The sequence below is a fragment of the Neofelis nebulosa genome, chromosome 4 (assembly GCF_028018385.1).
Source record: "Neofelis nebulosa isolate mNeoNeb1 chromosome 4, mNeoNeb1.pri, whole genome shotgun sequence".
Taxonomy (NCBI): domain Eukaryota; kingdom Metazoa; phylum Chordata; class Mammalia; order Carnivora; family Felidae; genus Neofelis; species Neofelis nebulosa.
The window spans coordinates 150,654,805-150,672,109 of record NC_080785.1 but is presented as its reverse complement, the minus strand read 5'-3'; the positions used below and the strand labels follow the sequence as shown (position 1 = coordinate 150,672,109).

General features: G+C 53.8%; 1 long non-coding RNA gene across 1 annotated transcript; it reads right to left on the bottom strand.

The window, feature by feature from the left end:
• Nucleotides 1-208: 208 nt before the first annotated feature.
• On the bottom strand, nucleotides 209-10,360 carry LOC131508470 (uncharacterized). Its single transcript, XR_009260029.1, has 3 exons — nucleotides 9,573-10,360; nucleotides 7,772-8,762; nucleotides 209-346 (listed from the first exon to the last, which is right to left on the bottom strand). It is a non-coding gene; the product is annotated as an uncharacterized LOC131508470 (long non-coding RNA).
• Nucleotides 10,361-17,305: the final 6,945 nt, after the last annotated feature.

The following is a 17,305-nucleotide window of genomic DNA, read 5'->3' as shown; positions in this document are numbered from 1 at the left end:
ACTTTGGCCGATAAAAAAATTAAATCCATCAGTTTTCCTAAACACATTACAGTAAAGACAGACTTGCTCCTTGTAATTATTAATCAGTCGGATTTGAGGATGCAAAGCGTTTGACTTAAGCTCAATACAGTCACGAACAATGTCCCAGGATCGCATTTGGTATTGAAACAATTTTTCAATTTATTAAAAAGTCATTAAGGCAGTTGAGGTGGGAGGTGCAGGGAGCTGGGCTAAGCCGCTGAGTCAGGGTTGTGGATCTGGCAGTGACGGTAGGCAAGGGGACCTCTGCAAGCAGGAGGAGACCCCAGGTCTGTCTCACTCTTAAGTCCAACTGTATCCAAGGGGCCTGTTCAAGGTGAAACGAGACCTTAAAAGTCAGTTCTTGCCCCCTCCCCAGCAACCCCACCCTATGCCTATCCAGCTGTCCAGAGTCTGCCCCATCCAGACTGAGCTCTATAGGACAGAGCAGTGGGAGTAAAAGGTCCCTCAGGGGACAATTTGACATACTGAGCCTGAGCCCACTTTGCAGTGGTCCTGCACAAACAGCTGAGAGTCCACCTGACTCCCCCACCTCTGGCAGGGAGACCAGCCCCTCCTCCCAGCTCAGGTTCTCAGAGCCCCCAGCTGAGGACATGTGGCTATTTGGAAGGACACCTGGTGTGGCCGGGTGCCTTGTTCCAGTCACTGGCCCTGCTCACTCAATCATTTAATTACTCCTCTGACACTTCCTACTCCCACGAGGGATTTGCAGGGGTTTAAGAGGCTGGCAAGCTACAACCCCAGCTTAGCCTGTGTCCTGGCTGGGATGGGAGCTGAGGGGCCTCAGTAGGACCTACGATCAAGTCACAGCTCAGCCACTTGCAAACTGTTAACCTTGGACAAGTCAGTTAATCTTGCTGCACCTGAGTTTCCACTCATGGAGAAAGGAGGTGTTTCTGCCTGTCTCCTCGCACAGGGAAAGGCTGGTCATAGGATCTGTATGTCCCTCCTGGCCTGGAATTCTGCCATGTCACCACCCTGCCCCTCTGCCATCAAGGCAAAGTCCTGGCTACTCCCTCAGGGGCCACTTTACCCATGTTGTTCCCTCTGACTAGAATCCCTGCCCTCTCCCATGGGTCTTCCTTCTAGAGAATTCCACCCACTCCCCTTTCAAGCCTCTGCTTTAAAGATATTCTCTAAATCTGAACGGGACCTTTAGATGTTCCCATGGCCTCTGGGCTATTCCCTTTTATCACACAGTGCTGACCAGAGTCTTATCTGCCCCATTAAGCATGGACCCCCAAAGAGTCAAATCTTGTTCCTGACCTCCACCAGCAAAGACCTTATGCCCTTCCTCCACCTGAGACTGACCCTAATCTGGCCTGAGACCTTGCTGGACTGAGCTGGCTATTCTTTCTGGGGCTGTATTGGGAGGGTCTAGGATCCCAGAGCCAGAGGATCAGACAGTGCTCGGCCCTCATATGCTCTCTTGATCCAGTGCTGAGAGACCCTATGCAGCAGCAAGACCTTTCAGCCCTACCCCACCCCAGTGCTCTACTCTGGATGTGTTGCCAGGGAAGGAAGACACAACCCCACTCGCAGGATGCCCCATACCCACCAAGAAACCCAGGGTGAGGCAGGGGCTGGGACCAGAACTTAGACTGCCACCGACTTCTGGGTTACCTTGATTTGTTCCGTCTCTATGTGCCTCAGTTTCCCCCTACCATGTTAGCTGAACAGGAATGGAACTGGGAATTAAATATCTGAATGGAGGGAAGACTCCAGGATAGCAAGGACCTGGGAGCAAGGACTGGGGGTTGAGCATTCGCATAATTGGGGGTGACCGGTGAGATTGAGGCTGGACCTGAGGCACAGGGCTGGATTCCAGGCCTGCCTGGCTCCCTACTGTCAGAGCTCACAAGGCCATAGAGAAGGATCTCTGGTGCCAGGCACCCTGCCCCCCTCCCTACACCTCTCACCTGCGGGCAGGTGGAATTGAGCGTGTTCCAGACACTCCATTTCCTGGGAATTTATGGAGGATTTTATCTTCCCTCTTTGATCACCGGTGAGGGGAAGGAGAGGGCACATTTGGCTCCCTCCTCTCCAGAGGGGCAAGGAACAGCAGCCTGGCCACCCTCAAGCTTGGAAAATACTGTCTGAATCCCACCTCAGCAACCCCCCTTCCACCTATGGGGCCTTGTCAGGGCCCGGCGAGTATGGGGAGGGGATGGCAGCCATTTAAGCTGTCACTAGCTCCATCAGAGGATTTAAATCACTGACACAGAGTAACAGCGCTGTAGATTACAGCACGTGAGCCACGCGGGCGCAGCATGGCAGAGGCAGAGGAGGGGTGAGAGGGGAGTAAGGAGGTACAGGCCAAGAGAGGCATAGCTCTGGCACTTCAGTGGTGGTGGGGGGGGCTCTCTGCAGCTGAGGCTGCCTGCCCTTCCACTCAAACTAGCCCCCCACAGAAGCCTCCACACCTCTGGGCTGCTCCTGGGCCCCTCCCCAGGTGGAAGATCCATTCTTTGTTCCCTCCAGATAATGGCTGAGACCATGGCTCATGTCTCTCCCAGATTCTCCATGGACCTTGCATCCACAGCCATGGGCACCTCTGTGAGTGGGTGAGGACAGGAGGGGGGGTGGGGGCACCTGGCAGGGAGCCTGCCTGCTCCTGCTCACAGGCGCCCAGCCATTGTCTCTGATTGCATGGTATTAGCCGTAAATTACAGCCTTTGGGAGGCCGCATGTAAAAATAAAATAAAATAAGTGTCAAAAGACAGAGAAAATATTGATTCTTCAGGGAGAAGAAAAGATGGCTTGGTTAAATTAAAACTTTGAGAGGAAAGCGAGTGTGGGAAGATGGTCCCCAGGACTGGAGAGCAGCCTGGGGCATGGTGGAGGTAGCCAGGCAGACCATGATTCAGTTGGTCAACAAACACACTGGTCTTGAAATCCTGGCCTGTTCAGGCCAATGTGGAGGAGACACAGGAAGGATGTGACACCACTCACTGAGGAGACAACAGACCCATGAGACTCACCAGGAGGGACCCCAGACAGGGACTCACAGGCTGCAGTTTAGCTCTGGCTGGGGCCTGGGTGGGTTGTGGGAGCTCTCCGTGGTGCTGATGGACATATGCTAGGTGAGAGGACTCCTGCCCTCCCAGCCCAGGGAGAATTCCACACTCACCCCTTCTCTGCCTGAGTCTGGGACCTGGAGGGGGGCCCACATTAGAGCCCAGTTTTCCCACCCATCTATTTCCCGCTCCACAAACACTCATCTTCTTGTCCCTCTTCCTTTCCTCTCCCACTGAGAAAGATGGGGAGATTTCCCAAGTCTGACTCATTGGGGGCAGAAACAATGGAAAGACATTCTGGAGGACTGACAATGGCCCTCACTGCTTGGGACAGATGGACCATATCCACAATGATGTTTCCATACAGGTGGCATTTCCCATTGGGGTCTGATATAGATACCAGAACTACAGCATCTTGAGGCCAAGGCCAGGTATTCAGCATCCTTGCATTCCTCGGCCTGTGGGGTTGGGCTGAGGCAGAGAGGATGCTCAGAGCACGGAGAATGTCAGGCCCAAAGAGACAGACAGGAGCCCTTAGAAGTGTTGACTGACAAGGGCTGAAGTGATAGAAAGTGTCTCTCACCGCCTGCAGGTCGGCTAGAGCTCTACCGGGCCCCTTTGAAGGGACCAGGAGAATTCTGAGGCTGCAGCTATTTTTCTAGAGGCTCCTGGGCTTCAGATTGGGGGACTCATTTATTTCTTCAATAAGCAAAATGCATTAAAAGGACACTCCACTCCCAGCAATAGCCTCTGGGTCCTTCACTCACTCCCCATAGCCATGGGCAGAGGGAAGCTCTAAGTTAGCCCTGCCAGGCTCCCTTTCCTGTAATGAAGGAGGTCACAGCAGGGACATCTGTAAGGTGCTTGCCATGAAGGAACAATGATCTGAGCACAGCAAGGGCTGTGTAGCTGTCTCTTGCCAGAGATGGGGAGGGAATTCTTGGGCGTGAGACACGTTGTCACCAGGGGCACCTGCCTGAACCTCTCCCCTTTCCTTCACCTACAGGCTCTGGCCCCACTCACCTAGCTGTTCCCACTTTTCAAGCCTACTGCCCTCAAAGTGTGGCAGGAAGGGGCACTGGAACATGTCGCTGGATAGGTCCTGGCATGGCCTGCAGTGTAGTGCCTGCCCTTATCAGCAAGTGGGTCCTTGCTTGGGAACACCCTCTCTGATGAAGGTGCCCACATGATGCCAGGCATCTGGATGAAAGATGCCTGCCTTCCTGAAGTGGGGAGGTGGGTGGGGCCAGAGCCAGAGCAACCTCTGGTGCCAGGAACCTCTACTCACCTTCCTGCTCAGTAGCCCTGAGGCTGGTCATGTTTAATTCTCCACTGGCACTCAAGGCCAAAGTCTGGCCATGGCTTCCTCTTGCCACTTAGGCTCCCTGACCCTGCAGCCCATGCACAGCTGCCCTGGATGCCCACATGGATGACAACTGCAGGACTCAGGAAGTACCTGGGGTGGGTGACTCTCTGAGGACCCTACAGGGATCTGACCTAAAAGCCCTCTCCTCAGTACCTAAATCTCCTTGACACATCCAGCCACCTCCGGTGTCTTTGAACCTATCCTCCCCTCCCCATAGTTTGGCCCCCAGGGTAGCCTTTCCCCTCATCCCTCCTTCCTCAGCTTCCCTCACTCCAGTGCCTCTTTGAGTCCCCTCCTGTTTACCTCCTCCCCACTCTGAACCCCTCCCCTGCCCAGCCTAGGGGCCATGCTGGCTGATTTCACCTTGAAGCTCCCTTATCACAGTCTCCATCTCCTGCTCAGCCTTAGCTAGAGCAAAATTGTTTTCTTTGTGCTTACCCTGAGCAGTGGGGCCAGAGTGAGTGTGGGGGTGGGATTGGGCTATGGTGGGTGGAAATTCAAGTCCTAAGATCCAAGGGTCTCCTCTGCCCCCTCTTCCGGCATGTGATCCTGTCCCTATTCCCCAACCCCTGGGCCAAGCACAGGTGTGGCTCACCCTAATTTGCTGTTCATGCCCACACTCACTCCTTTCATCCTGGGCTGAGCTGACTTAGCAGACACTTGGATTGCCCTCTCCCCTGTGTGAACATGCTTCCCCCACCCCATGGGTTAGGATGCACACAAGCACACGCTCACATTTCTTTGGACTCCCATTTTGCACTTGTGCTCCCCCTAGGCATGCACATACTCCCCCCGCCCAAACATGTACCCACGTGTGTGCATACACCTAATAGAGACACCTCCAGATCAGAGCCCAGAGAAGCCCAAGAAGTTTCCATTTTCTTGACCCAGTCAAGACACCCTATTGTACAAATGGGAATGCAGAGGCCCACAAGGGTGAAATGGAAGCGGGCATCCTGGGTGGGAGGTAGGGCTGCAAAGTCCCAAGGAGAGGTTAGGGTTAGGAGCCCACCTGGTTTCCCTACTGCCTTCAAGACAGGCCTCTCTGCTGGGCTATTCACCTGGGCACATTCTCTCTCCAGCCTTTATTCCTCCCCAGAGCAATCAAGATCGCATTGCTCTGCCCTAGGGTGTTTCAGTCCCCCATGTCCCTCCATCCCTACCATCCACCCTTTCCTCTCTATCCCTTCCTTTCTATCCCTGGCCACCTCCCCATCAGGAAAATCATCTCAGACCCCAGCCATGGTCTGGAGTCCCAGCTCCAGGATCCTGCTATGTGACCTCAGGCAGGTCATCTCACCTCTCTGAGTTTCCATTTCTTCACAAATGGGGATGATAACAGAGCTGACCTCACAACCTCACAAGATCTTATGAAGCTGAAAGACTTACCTGGAAAGGACTTAGAACAGGGAACAGGTATATTACATTATACCAGCATAATAGTAACAGCAATGGTAATAATAAAGCTGCTGCCCTTCCTGCATCCCCATCCCTGGCCCCACCCTTAAGGATAATTTCTGTATCAAACTTCTTGCAAGAGTTGCCTGCACCCCAGCCACTACTTCTTCTCTACGCACATACTCCTACACGTGTGTGTCCACCCATGGGGGTGCGCCCCCCAAATTCACATTCATATCTAGTACTCTCACATGCTCACACACACACATAAATGGTAAACAGAATATAATTCATTTGTAAAGGAGACTTCAGTCGTGCCATCCATCTTAAGCTAAAATCCAATATTTCCTGGCGCAGCCCGTCGGGTCTTGATGAATGGAGAGGACAAAGGCTCCGACTCACACTCCCTGCTCTCTGGCACATCTAAACGCCAGCCACGAGGGGCCAAGTGGGGCTGGAGGGGCAGGGCAGCAGTCCAGCCATCCTGAAAGGGGTCTTCTAACAGTCTAGCAGCCCAGGTAAGGCCAGAGCAGGAACTCCTCTGCATCTGTCTCCCATCTGTAGCCTCCCAGAGGTTCAGGTGGTTCCTCTCTGATGCTGTATTTTTTCTGGGCCTTTTGGGCCTGTGCATCCTGACTAGGGGATGGGCTGAGCCTCTCCAACTGCCTAGATGCCATTCCCCACTCAATTCCATTTCTCTGTCCCCAGCCTCTTCACTCTCTCAGCTACCCCTTCTTCTTCTTTTTTTTAAATGTTTATTTATTTTTGAGAGAGAGAGAAGAGACAGAGTGCAAGTAGGAGAGGGGCAGAGAGAGAGGGAGACACAGAACCTGAGGCAGGCTCCAGGCCCTGAGCTGTCAGCACAGGGCCTGATGTGGGGCTCGAACCCATGGACCATGAGATCATGACCTGAGCCGAAGTCAGATGCTTAACCAACTGAGCCACCCAGGTGCCCCTCTCAGCTACCCCTTCTGAAACAAGTTCCCCTGTCCCTGCCTGCACTCCACTCCCTTAGAGCCTGAGGCCACTTCTTGAGTACCCCTGGCCTCTGCTAAGATGTTCCACACCCTAGATCACCATTCCTTCCCTTCTTAACCTGAGGAGCTCCTCTGCACCATTCAAGGCCCAGTTCAAATGCCCTTCTCCCAGGAAGCCAGCCCTGACCCTCCTGGAAACAAACGAGTCCCAGCCAGTCAAGGTGATTACGGCCATGCAGCTGGACACGGTGAGGGAGGACAGAGCATCTGTCTGGGGCCCCACCACGTAGGCCCCTGCAGGCCAAGGAGGGGGCTAAGATGCAACCCAGGCAATGGGAATCCATGCAAGGGATTAAGGGGAAACAGCGTGGCCAACTGAAGCTCCTGGGTGTGGTCCTTTCCTGACGGTAAGCCTGGCTGAGGAGCCCCAGCGCGGGCTGTTGGCTGTCGGAGTGCTCAGCTCCCGGTTAGCGCTGGCGCCAGAGCTCGCTAAGTGCACATTCCTCCGCTTGGGGAGTTTGATGGCCCGCGGGGCTTCCTCCGCAATGGCCTATGCTGTTTACGAACCCCTCTCTGGCTTGGAAATAGACTGTCTTTCCTGAACGATTTTCTCTTTTCCCATTTACTAAACATTGATTTCCCCCCTCCTGCGCCTCTAATAGAGCAGAAACCAATACGTCTTTGTTTGCTTTTCTCGCGCGTTTGGGACGCGGGCGGCGGCGGGGGGCGCTGCGGAGGCGGCGGGGCCAGGCGGCGGCTGCGCGCATGTGCATCGGTTCAGGTGGCAGTGCCCTCGCTGAGCTACTCGAGCCCCGGCCGGGCTGCCCAGGCCCACATCTGGGACACCAGTACGGTGCCGGCACACCCAGTCCTCTGGGCTGCCGCGGGGAGTGGTGGCAATGGTACCGGGAAGACAACCTTTTCTTAATCGTTTCCTAACTTTCCTACAGGCAATTTTATTAGCAGTGCCTCACCTCCAGATCCTTCTTTGAAGTCAAGGTACTTCTGGATGAGGGGTCCATTTAGTGCCTGGGCTGCATTCAGTAGTGGCCAAGTGAGGCTGGGACATTCTTTTCTTCTTGCATTCAGTCACCAGACATGTCAGAACACTTGCTGTGAGCCAGGTCTGTTGCTGGCTTGGCATGGAGGAGGATGAGGCCCCTGCTCTAGGGGCTCTAACTACGGGTCCCACACTGCTTTCTCCTCAGGAGGCGCTGGAGTAGAGAGAATTCTTAGACTGAGGCAGCTCTGGCAGGGGAGCGAGGAGCATCAGATTCCTAGGGGTAGGCCCTGGGCAGGCCACTGCTCCCTCTAAGCATCAGATTGTGCATCTGAAAACCCGGACTATAATAGTTCCCTGAACAGAGTGGCTTCAGGAATGAAGTGTTGCCAGCATTGTGCCTGGCATGGTGTAGCTGCTCAAGAAAAGTTCCTTTCCATCCTGGCCCTGCCGTCCCCCTCAGCCCACTGAAGAAGCAAACAAACCAGGGCAGGGAGGAAGAATAACTGAGCATGAGAAGACCTCAGCCACCTGTGGCCATGGTGTTCCCCAGACCAGCCAGCCGTGCAAGCCTTCCCCTTGCAGAGTGGGGATTCAGCTCCCTGGTTGTCAGGAGGAGCTTGGCAGATGGAGTCACTGCTAGACCAGGATTCACATGTGACTTTGGCAAGCGTTTTCCCTCTCTGGACTCTGGTGTCGCTATCTGGAACATGAGTCTGGTGCACAGGTGGGCTAGAACTGCTGACCGAGGCTGGTGCTGCCCATCCTGACCCTCAGGAGCACCCAGGCTTACCAGCACCCACTAACCCACCCCAAGAATAGCTGCCACAGCTCTGGGTCCAAATTTTACTTTGCTGTTATTCGCGGTGGGAGCTTAGGCATATCCCTTCTGTCTTTGTGCCGGCTGATGGCCCCTAGTTCATAGAGTTGTGCTGGGGATCAAATGGCATGAGAGTGTCCAGCTCCTGAAATGCAGTAAAGACTCCATTTGTGGAGAGGGTAGAGGGGCTCAGAGAAAGGAATTGTGGGCCTGGGTGAGATGCCCCAAAGTAGAAGTTAAAACAGGGCCCCTGGCCTCTCTGCCAACAAGTTATGTGGTTACATGTCCATCCAGAACCCCTATTGAGCTTCCCAACAGCTCTGTGAGGGACCTGTTAGAAACTGTGGTTTGTTCCCATTTTACAGATGAAAACAACGGGAACTCAGAGAAGGGAAGGATCTTGCTGAAGTCACACAGCAAGAGAAAGGCAGACCCAGAAGAGGGCCCAGACCTACTGACTCTAGGTTGGGGTAGTCTGTAGTCATTGGATGTGTCAAGAGAAGAGAGGGCACATCTGGCAGGGATCCTGCTGGGAGCAAAGATCTAGAGGCAAGAATATGTATGATGCAGGCTGGAGGAAATGAAAGTCAAGGTCAATTTTTAAACTTCCCAGGAATTTGGCTCTGGCTTGTTTGTGACTAAGTGAAATGTAGGAGGAGACTTCATGGAGTTGTGCCTCATGGAGACAAAAACCAGAAGTCTCAGTGGACAAATACCAAGGGAACAAGGCTAGGGCAGATGCAAAGAGGGGTTTGGGGAGACTGAAGGGCAAAAAATCAGACAGGGATACAGGCAGAGAGATGGAGAGATAGAGGGATGCACAGATAGATGGGTTAACAATGGATAGATGGATGGACAAATGGACAGACCAATGAACAGAATCACTGAGAGCACTGAGCGGGATCCAGCAGAGCCAAGAGGAAGAAGGGTATCCCCATATCCCAAGCAAGAGTACCTGTGTGAGCAAAGGCTCAGAGGTGAGGCTGAGAATGACCTCAGGGCTTTGGGCAGTTGGGAAGGAGGCTGGTATCCATTACAGTAAACCTCAGAGGCCGAGGGCTATGAGGAAAGCAGGACTGGGGTGGCAAGTGGTTGGGAGGTGGGAGAGGAGGTAGTTATGTCCCCCTCCAGACTCCTGCCAACCCCAGAAAAGCCCACAACAGGACAAAGGTGATTCTAGGGTGGGTTGGGTCATTCACATCCTCTAAGGATCACTGTACCCATAACTCCGTACAGTTGGTGCCCAATGTCTATTTGGAGAAAGGGCTCAGATGGAGATGACTTCACTGCACCAGGAGCCAGGTGTGAGGCCGATCTCCAGAGTAAGGCTGTGACCACCCAGGGCCAGCTAGGGCACGTGGTGGGCAAGCGACAGACACCCTGAGGGAGCCAGCTGCAGCCACAGCACAGGGAACCTCAGTAGGGGCCTGGACCAATTAAGAAGGAAGGGGAGGCAGCAATAATTAAAAATTAAAAGCCAACAAGACAGCAGTTTAAAAATGGAAGGAGTGAGTAAAACAATTAGCAGAGATGAGGCAACAGGGCAGGCATGATACAAATGGAGCTGATCACAAAGCACTAATGACATCGGGAAACCTAATTTTTACGGTGTCAGGACTGCGTGATGAAGCACTGGGCCTGCTCCCCTGAACCAGTCTCATGCTGTCTGAGGTCAGTGGCACTTGGTCTCCCTCCGCACACCGCAGAGGGGCCTGAACACGAGGCCTGGGGGCAGAGGGCACCTGCTGGTGGGGAAACTTGGAGGCGGAGAGGCCTAGGGACAGTGCTGGGGGGCGGGGGGGGGGGTGGTGGAGGAGGACAGGACCCTAAGTCTGGGAAACCAAGGCACGAATCGAGGGGGCCAGATATCACCCCCTCAGTGTCGACGCCGACAAGGCAGCGGTGGTGAAGTCACAGTCCTCCCCAGCACGCACCCGGTTGCCGCGGAGACCGGAGGACCCTCCCTGCAGAGGGAGGCTGAGTCAGTTTGAGTAATGGCGGAGAACGCCGCCGCTGATGGGGAAAAATACATCTTCATAACAGGGTGAACCTTTTGGAAAATGGAATAAGTAAAATAATTGAGAGAAAGAAAATTGAGTTTTTATTGCTTTTTAAGTGTTTAAGTGGAGGTTTCATTTAGGGAAATTATCGTTGCTTTTATTTTTAGCCACCCGGTAGGGTAGGGCGGGGCCTGGGAGAGCTTTGATTCGGGGCGGGGCTCTCCTGCCCCTCCTCCGAGGAGCCCCAGGGGCAGTCCATCCATCTCCCCAAGATGGGAAGGCGTCCAGGGCTCCTTCTGGATCGTGCCTTGCCTCATGGTGTGTCTTGGGTCCTGCATCAGGCTGGTTGCTTCACCACCTCTCTTGTCCTTCTCCTGTGTTGGAGCGCCCCCCCCACCCCCGTTCTGTCACAGCTCTTGCCCACACAGTCTGGGATGAGCTGGGGGCCTCCCCCAGGGCTCCTCTTTAGGCTGAGTCTCTGGATGCCCCGCTTTTAATTTCCTGGCTCCTCCTGACTGGTCCTGTGTCTTCTGTCCCCTGCTCTTGTTGAGGGACTCATCCATGATGGAGTGGGGTGGGGGGGGGGGGGGAGGGATTCCTCAGTCTTTGGACCTGATGCCCAGAAAGTGCTTGTTGAGCCTCTCTGATGCCCTCTGCCAAGCCTGGGTGTCTACAGCCGCATCCACCATTCTTATCCCCATTCACTTCCCCGTCCCACCTCTGGCTGGAACCCTTCCACCTCCTGGAAATGGTTCAGTCCAAGGCCACCAAAGACCCCACCAGGCAGATCACACACAGTGGTCGAGGTGGCCTGCCTCTCCAGACCCCAGTGCCCTCCTCTGCCCCATGTCTGGCTGTTACTTGGGGTTCCATCTTGGGCCTACTCCGGTACTCCCTTTTCTGTCTCTGGGATTGGTATCTCCAAGGCTCCAGTCTTCTTAGGATCTTCCAGATTCTCTCCTGAGCCTCACATGGAAAGCCTTGCTGGCTAGTCTTCTTCACTCTTCACTGGACCCACCAACCCTTCTTGTGCAGTTCAACCCCTGATCGATTTATTCCACAGACCCCCTCAGCTCTCACCAACATGGCAGTTCCAGCAACTCCTTGGTCTCCTGCCTCCACTCTTGGGCTCCCTGCCCTGACAGCTTTTTTCAATTCTTCAATAGTGTCAAGCTTTTTTCAACCCCTTTGGGGCCTTTGCTCATGTTATTCTATTTGCTGAGAAACTCCCCCCTTCTTCACTTAGCCTTGCCCAGGCATAGGGGGTACTTTCATCCTTCACGTCGTGAATTGGGAGGCAGAAACCATGATTCATGTTATTTCAGTAACAGAATGGAATTTACTGGCACAAGTAACTGAAAAGTCCAGATCTATGAGCTTCAGGCATAGCTGGATACAGGTGCTCAAACATTATTACCAGAACACAGCCTCTCTATCTTATACTTCTCTGAGTGTGAACTCCATGCCTCTCCAAGACCTTCCATGTCCTTCCCCCTCAGAATACCTCATTCCTGTACCCCCAGCAGAAGCCTCAGCATCGAATTGGTCACATGCCCATCCCAAAAAGTCATTATGGTCCTCAAGCTGGAGGAAGCTGATTGGCCAGGCTTGCACCAAGTCAGGGAGATAGGGGGAGGATGTGTGCTTGTCTCCAACCCATAGAGAGAGAATGATGGAGTCATGGATTCCCCAGGGACAATTGGGAGTGAGCACGGGAGCAGGCCCGGCCACTGCTGAGCTTTCATGCTGCTTTAATTCCCTTTCCTTGATTCATTCCTGAGGTGGGGTGGGTGGGTGGGTGGGGGTGATTCTTTTCTTGTCTGGTCCCCTCTAGGCTGTGCCCCAGAGGCAGGGACCAGGCTGTCTTGTTCACCACAGGATCCCTAGTGCCAATGAGTTAAGGGGAGCCCCCTCGTGTTACAGATGGGGAAACTGAGACAGGGTCTTGGCTAAGATCACACATCTATGTTCATGCTAAGGTGCCCTATGCTCTGCTCCTCATGACATCTCCATTACTCTTCCACCAGCCCCTCCCAACCCTCTTCCGAGTGCTCCCACAGCCATCTCCCCCCTCCCAAATCACCCCCATTCCCACACATGCCTCCATCCGTCTGCCTGTCTGCTCATCTCTCCTACACTCCTCCCATGGTATCCACACTCTGATCTCTACTTCCTCAGTCCCAAAGCTGCCATATGCAGTTCCAAGGCCTTGGTGGCCCCCCACTGATTCTGACATGCACACAACAGCCCCTCACCAGCATGTGGCTTGTTGGCTTGTTAGCAACTGCTTTCCACACCACACACCTGCCTCCCCTCCTGCCCCTTAGCTGCACTGTCTCAGTCCCTTTGGACATGTCTTCTTCCAGATCATGCCTGTCCCAGGGCTCTGTCCCCATTGATGGTCTCATACCTTCTCTCCAAGTCCATCCTTGCTTGTGGCCTCATTCTCATCCTTGGGCCATAGTATGCATGTTGTTCTCCTGGATCCTTTTTTTTTTTTTTGTAATTTTTTTTAATGTTTATTTATTTTTGAGAGAGAGAGAGACAGAGTGTGAGCAGGGGAGGGTCAGAGAGAGAGGGAGACACAGAATCTGAAGCAGGCTTCAGGCTCCGAGTTGTCAGCGCAGAGCATGATGTAGGGCTCGAACCCACAAACCGTGAGATCATGACCTGAGCTGAAGTCAGATGCTTAACTGACTGAGCCTCCCAGGTGCCCCTGTTCTCCTGGATCCTGACCTCTGACTCGAGTCACCTTATGAGACACCTCCCACACTGCACTTAGGATCTATTCCCAGACATGCTGCTCCCACCCACCACCAATCCATCCCTTCTCCCAGCCCTGCACGCCCTATAGAGCACAGGTTACAACACTCTGGTTTGGACAATCCAAACTCCAGATGGGCCTTCCCATCCCACCTCTGCTCAAAACCATCCCTGACTCCCCTATTGTCCTCAGGATCAGCCTAAGCTCCTCCCTCCCACACCTACCACACTGACTGCTCCAACCCACGCCCATGTCCTGACCCTGGCTGCTGGTCTCCACAGATAGACAAAGTGCCATCTCTGGAGGGTGTTTTCATTGGCTTTCTTCCCATGCCCCTGCTGTCCCCAATGCCTAAGTGCTTTCCCTGTCTTCTCCCTACACCCATTCCTTTCCTTGGTTAACTGCTCCTATTCTTCCATCTTAGGTCAGAGATCATCCACTCTAGGGAGACTTCTGTGCCCTCTATCCTGAGCCAGACTCTTGTCCCTGTCTTCTCCCCTGCTGTAGGATGTTTACCCATGTGTGCACTGATTCCTCTTGGTGTCTGCCTGTGTCAAACCCTGAGCCTGGTGCACATTACTGAATGAATGAATGAATGAATGAATGACTTTCCAGTGCTAGGGACTTTCACACATTGGACCGGTTCTTCCAATGCAGGATGTAGGTCAGTCAAAAAGGCCTCCCAGGGCATGTTTGGCAGAGTCCAAGACCAGCATTGCCAATTGAACAGGTCCTAAAGCATCCTGAAATGTGGGTAATATGTCTGTATTATCATCACTGGCCCCTGCCCCACCAGGAGAGGACCCTTGGGAAGCTGAGAGGGCACAAGCTCATCCTCTGCCTACCTTGGGTCTCCTTTACATCCTTCTTATTCTCTCTGCCACCACTGAGTCTCGTCCTGGTCCCTTTGGTCGGTGACCTTGGTCATAGTTCCTTTCCCTTCCCCTTGCCTTCTGCTTTCCTCCCTGGGGTGTGTTCAGGAGCTGTCTCTGGCAGCCTCCCGCCTCACCCCCCCACACACCTTGCCTTGCCAGCTCCCATCCCCTCCTTGTGCAGCCTCTGTTTCCTGAAGCCTTGCCCTCCCTCAGCTGAGTGCAGCTGCTTTCCTCTACGAAGTTAAGTTGAACTGATCTGCTGTTTAATTGCCTGATGTGTTCATTGTCCATGTGGTCCATTGGCAGAGGTGGCTGAGGTGGTGGGCAGGCAGAGAGCTGGGATGTCTCAATGCCTAAGTGGGCACCTGCCTGCCCACCTGGGAGCATAGCAGTGCAGATGTGCTTCCCAGAGTGGCCAGGGCAGCAGGAGAGGACTGCATACACCCACCCACACATGCATTCACCAACACACAACACAACACAAACACACACACACACACACACACACACACACACACACAGGCAGACTCTACTTCTAGCTGCAGCCAACAGCTGTTATCACTGCCTTTCCTGGGCCTGGCATTCAAGGCCTCCATGATCAAGCTGTAATAGACCACGCCAGCCACATCTCCTCAAGGTATTCCTGGACACACTGGGGGCTGACCAGAGGAGGAGGCATTCTATCTTTGTCCATCAGTCTGTCAGTGTGTCTGTGGAGGTGTCAGTCACTCTGGGACTCCCCTCTATAGGCACTTCTCTCTGAGCCTGCCAGGGTGGGCAGGGGTAGGCCAGGCCTCCCACTCACATGCCATCTGCCTTCCTCTCTCAAATTTGCACTGGGAAGCTCCTGAATTCTGCCCAGCCCTGAGTTGACCCCAGGCACTAGGAAAGGAGGAGGGGTGGCAAGGAAGATACCTCCTGGAGGAGGCAGAAGTCAGAGGATGAGCCTTCACTGAGCACCTACCGTGTGAGGAGCTTTTCACACCACTGTAGTTGTTGCATTTGGTTCTTATCACAATCCTGGTCTGTCCCCTGCCCGCACACCCTCCATGTCCCCCTCCCCTTCCAACAAGCAATGAGCTCCTCAGGGAGTGCCCTTCCCAAGTCACACACCCTCCTGCTTGACCCTCTCCAGCATTCCTTGGTTATTTTTGCAAGGCCAAGGATAAATCCCAGTTGCATCTCCTCTCTGGGCCAAGCAGGAACCCTGGGGTGGGCTTGATTGCCCCTTCTGCTCACTGCTAACCTAGGTCCATCTTGCCACATTCCACCATGATACTCACCTCCTTGCCTCCTCACAATGTCCATGTGCCAGGCAACCCCTGAGGTCCTCACCGGCCCTGTGGCAGAGGTGTGCCTCTTGATCCCATTGTATAGGTGGGGAAAGTGAGACATTGAGAGTTTAAGAGACTTGCTGGGGAGCTCACGGTAGAAAGTGGCAGAGGCAGGAAAGGAACTGACCCTGGGTCATCATTGGGCTGGCTGATACCCAACTCCTTTGCACACCTTCCAGACAGATGGGAAGACTGAAGCCCTGAGGCCAAGAAAGAAATGTGCATGGTGGTCCCATGCACTGCAGCATGCTGATATTCAATGCATGGTATTCTTTCCAGAGGACAAAGTTTCCTCCTGAGGATTTCCTGCGGATTGGATTCCAGATTACAGGGAGCATATCTAGGCTGCTTGGGGATGGGATGCAAACCGTCCCAGGCCACAGCACACATTTGCATCCTATGCCCATTACTAGACCCTCTTATCTCTACAGCCCCAGGGGCCTCTCTTTGTAGGGTGCCATTAGCTGTTCCTCCCCTTTGAAGGGAAGTGGTCAAAGGGGTCTTTGTCCAGCGCCAGCCCTGGAAGGCTGACCTTGGATGAGTGAGTACAGTGACCACTGTCAGTAGCCCCCTTCAACTCCTTTCTCTCCCCGAGGGAGAGGGCATGGTGTTGGGGGAGGGAGCAGAGGAGGAGGAGGGGAAGTGCCGAGGAAGAGAAGAGGGAGAAGGGAGGGGAGAAAGGGAGGAGAAGGGTGAGGAGACTGACTATGAGGGAGGGGGAGGGGAAAGGGAGGGAGGGAGGAGGAAGGTGAAGGGAGGAGAGGAAGAGGGAGAAGAGGAGAGGAAAAAGAAGGGGAGGGGAGGGGAGGAGGAAGCACAACCTGACCTGCAGTGAGGCTGGAGGGAGGGGAAGGCTGGCCGCAGGGGAGGCAGCGGTGGCTGCAGGAGACAGATAAGGTTGGGGAGAAAGACGTGGCTGATGGGAGCGGAGGGATTAGGGGCTCCAAGGGCCAGTCCTGGGCCTGTGGGTGGAAACTCAGGAAGAAGGGAGGCTGCCCTATCAGAAGGGATGAGAGAGAAGAGAGATCCCACTCCAGGGGACCCCTGTGCCCTTGGGGAGCAATGAGAAAAGCCCTGCCCCCATTCATCTCTGCTGCCTAGTGAGCTATCCAAGCAGGCTAGGGCCTCTGGACCTGGGCTGGTCAGAGGAACAGGGCAGTGTGGAAGACACCCTGAGCTCAGGGCCCTCCCCTGTAGGGGAGGAAAACTTCCTCCTCTTCCCGTCTGGGTTTTTTGGCTAGCCTAATAGTTAAATTGACATAAGACAGATTAACAGGAGAAAAATATTTAATTTCCTATGTACAGAAGCTCAAAAAATCTGAGACTCAAATAAGTGACCAGCTTTTATACCTTTTGGACAAAAGTGGCAGCTTTTATACCTTTTGGACAAAGAAATTATAAATTTGTGAAGAACTGACAAGGCAAAGTTTGGGGCAGGGGTAGTAAACAGGTGAAGTTCTCGGCCCTGAATTCCCATCTCTGGTGATAAGGGTATCTTTCCACCTCCTGGTACAGGGAGGCTACTTTTCACCTGGGAGATGTATTTCCTGTTTTCAGGGGGACAGAGAAGGGCCAAAGTGTCCTTTCTGCACCAGCTGCTTCTTAAGTAACTTTAATTCCCAAAAATCAGTATGCCAAAATGGCATGTTTTGGGGTGGCTTGCCCTGAGCCCTATCACCTCCAATCAAAGGAGATAACTCATGGCTATGGCAGTC